Source organism: Heptranchias perlo, unplaced genomic scaffold, assembly GCF_035084215.1.
Source record: "Heptranchias perlo isolate sHepPer1 unplaced genomic scaffold, sHepPer1.hap1 HAP1_SCAFFOLD_240, whole genome shotgun sequence".
Lineage (NCBI taxonomy): Eukaryota > Metazoa > Chordata > Chondrichthyes > Hexanchiformes > Hexanchidae > Heptranchias > Heptranchias perlo.
The window spans coordinates 232,589-236,223 of record NW_027139252.1 but is presented as its reverse complement, the minus strand read 5'-3'; the positions used below and the strand labels follow the sequence as shown (position 1 = coordinate 236,223).

General features: G+C 43.3%; 1 non-coding gene across 1 annotated transcript; it reads right to left on the bottom strand.

Moving 5' to 3' along the window:
• Positions 1–2,181: 2,181 nt before the first annotated feature.
• Positions 2,182–2,263, bottom strand: trnas-cga (transfer RNA serine (anticodon CGA)). The gene has a single exon. It is a non-coding gene; the product is annotated as a tRNA-Ser (tRNA).
• Between the last annotated feature and the right edge of the window lie 1,372 nt (positions 2,264–3,635).

Sequence of the window (3,635 nt, the reverse complement as noted above, 5' to 3'; positions counted from 1 at the left end):
CAGCCCTCTCATAGAATGTGTCCGTGACACGTTCTTGTTTCTGGGCTCGTTGAGGTCGGGGTATAATTCTCGATTCGAGGGTCATACCCTGGAGAAGCCCTAATTTAACCCTAGACTTTTGATCCTTGAACTGCGGTTCAAACTTTTGCAAAGAGGAAAAATAAATCCCCAAATCACTCCACCTGAATCTCACGCGGTCTCGGAAGAAGTTTAGTTCAAACAATCAGGACTTTCATTGAACGAGCTTTGCTTCCAATTGCATTCGACCTTGAAACCGCTCTGGGTTTTCATCTCACTGAAGCAGAGTGTGGCCGCTTTGTATCTGTGAGCATGTCGGTGACGAGGTTACCTCTGATATTGGTCGCTTTCAATTTTTAAGATCTCGCCAAGCTCTGGGAAAAGAAACCGCGAATCGAATTGTCCCTGTAAGCGATGAATTGAAGGGATTGGTGCTCCAAGCAGATCTGGAAAATTCACAGTGCGGTCGCTCAGGAATTCCAAATCCACCCTCTCACCACTCGACGATCATATTAACTGAGCAGAGAATAAATGTCACACCCTTTATTTTGGAAAAGCAAAACGGTGGGGATTTTTATCATAGCCCGATGCCTTTCGTGTTGGATCAGATGTTCCCCATTGCGTTACTTTCATCTTCATCGGAGAACCGGTTCAGGCGTTCCTGTGATAAACGGCGACAATTGCCTGTTAATGTTAAATTTAAGATGCAGTCTATAAAATGATGAAATTTCATCACATGCAAAGCACAAAAATCTTATTAAAGTTTTGACTGTCTCTCGGTAACCACGTCAGCATCTCCTTCAGTCTGAAATAGAAAGTTATTGGTTGATTAATGGTGATTAAAACAGTCATTCAACTACGAACAGGGTTTAATTAGCTTCATGTAATTATTTATTAAGTTCATAACTCTTGTTAAATTTAATTCTCTGACTGGGAATGGAACCACGCGGTGATGGGAGCACTGAATTTTAACCACCAGTCCATCGGGGAGCTCCCAGGATTGAGCACCGGACACTATGGAACTGATGACATTTATTTTTGTTTCATTCAGCTCTGTGTTTATTCTCAGGCCTCTTATCTCTCCCTTCTTTTCAGCTTCTGACTGCGGATATTCCTCTGGTCAAATATGAATAATATAGAATATCTCACAGCCCCGCTATATTTGCTCCTTCTCTGCACAGTTCTGTACAAAATCAAACTGTCGGCAGATACCGACAGTGTCTCTCCCTCACTCCCCACAGGAGCAGCAGGAGATGACACTTTAAACTGCCAGTTGCTTCAAACGATGCCCGATAGACCTGCGTTGCCTTGGAGTTTTCCCAGCAGCTGCATTGATTCGATGCGTGAATTTTGGAAATGGAAACATGTCCATCAGCAGCTTGTGGGAGTATTTTCCCTCACTTTCCATTCCATGTCCATGCCTACTTGCACTTGGTGCTGTCATTGCCTGAACATCACCTTCTGTCCCGATAGTCCTTCGAACAGAAAATGCCATTTTGTGCGAGCAGCTTGTCTGGCCCGAAAATGACCTGAATTACAAAGGGGCAAGTGGGAAAGGCCGCGTTGGTCTGCTTGTTCACAGCAAAGAATTTTCAGCGTTTCCTTGTGGTCCAGTGTTTAGGATTCGGAGCTTTCATCACCACGGCAACGGTTCGATTGGTGTCTGTCTCAACATCCACATATTATCCACTCTACCATAAGTGGACTGGACTCAAATTGCTGATGTTTCACTGTGAGGGTGAAGAGACATAAATGTGTGGACATTAGTTACGAATTCATCAGCTGGGTTGCACCTTTGCTTCTCCCCCCGTCTCAGTCTTTCCATCTTTACCCTTCACTGCCGGTGTTCCAGGTTCGATCATCCGTGGCCGTTCAACGAAGCCTGAGAAGTCCATGAGGGAAAAACACAGAGAGTCAGAGACAGAGACAAGGTGGGATCAAAGTATAGGAAGAAATAGGATCAATGTCAAGTTCTGCGAACGGGCAGAATTTAAGATGGAGCTTGGGAGAGATTCCTTCACGTGTCTCGCAATTTTGCAAGAGACCATTGGGCTCCGAATTAAAAGCATAAGCCGCGCTGGAGAGTCTCTCTGAGAGAGGGAATGCGGTTCGTCAACTCCAGTTCATCGTTATTTGAGCAGTAAACAAACCTTTAAGAAGTAGCGCTGCGAGGAGGATTCGAACGTACGCAGGAAATCCCCAGGGGATTTCGAGTCCAACGCCTTAACCACTCGGCCATCGCAGCTACAAACATCTGTTATGCACGGCTGTAAATCAGAATGTGATCTGTGATACAATGTTCTCTCTGACAGGTGAAAGGCCCTGATCCCTGGTCTGTGCTGATTCTCTGACAGTTTACTGGGTAAAGGCCCTGATCCCTGGTCTGTGTTGATTCTCTGATAGTTTACTGGGTAAAGGCCCTGATCCCTGGTCTGTGCTGATTCTCTGATAGTTTAGTGGGATTCATTCTGTATCTGTCAGTCTCTGGTACAGTGTGTGAGTGTGGGATTCATTCTTTATCTGTCAGTCTCTGGTACAGTGTGTGAGTGTGTGATTCATTCTGTATCTGTCAGTCTCTGGTACAGTGTGTGAGTGAGGGATTCATTCTGTATCTCTCAGTCTCTGGTACAGTGTGTGAGTGTGGGATTCATTCTGTATCTGTCAGTCTCTGGTACAGTGTGTGAGTGTGGGATTCATTCTTTATCTGTCAGTCTCTGGTACAGTGTGTGAGTGTGTGATTCATTCTGTATCTGTCAGTCTCTGGTACAGTGTGTGAGTGAGGGATTCATTCTGTATCTCTCAGTCTCTGGTACAGTGTGTGAGTGTGGGATTCATTCTGTATCTGTCAGTCTCTGGTACAGTGTGTGAACTTGGGATTGATTCTGTATCTTGTCAGCATTGTGTGTGAGAGTTTGTGATTCATTCTTTATATGCAGTCTCTCATACTGTGTGTTAGTGTGGGATTCTTTCGGTATCTGTCAGTCTCTGGTACTCCGTGTGAGTGTGGGACTCATTCTTTATATACAGTCCCCATGACTGTATGTGGGAGTTGAATTCATCCTAAATATGCAGTTACTCATACTGCATGTTAGTGTGGGATTCATACTGTACCTATCAGTCCCTGGTACTTGATGAGAGTGTGGGATTAACTCTGTGTCTGTCAGTCTCTAGTACTGTATGTGAGTTTGGGATTCCTTCTGTATCTGTGAGTGTTGGATTCATTCTGTGTCTGTGTGTCTCTGGTACTGTATCTGAATGTGAGTTTCATTCTGTATCTGTACGTAATTATTCTCTCAGATTACATTATTGCGTTCAATACTTTAGCTTTAATATCTTAATGTTTGAAGAGTTTTACTCCTTATTTAATTTGTAAATATGGACGAACTTTAGGATTTAATGTTGGAGGTTTTAATCAGATAATTTGTGTGCTTTTTGGACTACTATTAAATCTGAGTACTATTGTGGATGATAATGAATCTTTCAAACTGATAAGGTGACATTTTTGAATTGGTTTGTAATGTGTAGATCAGTCTGTAGAAATGGAATTGATACTGTATCTTTCAGTCTAATATTGTATGAGATTTTTGGACTGGTATATAATGTGTACCTCAGTCTGC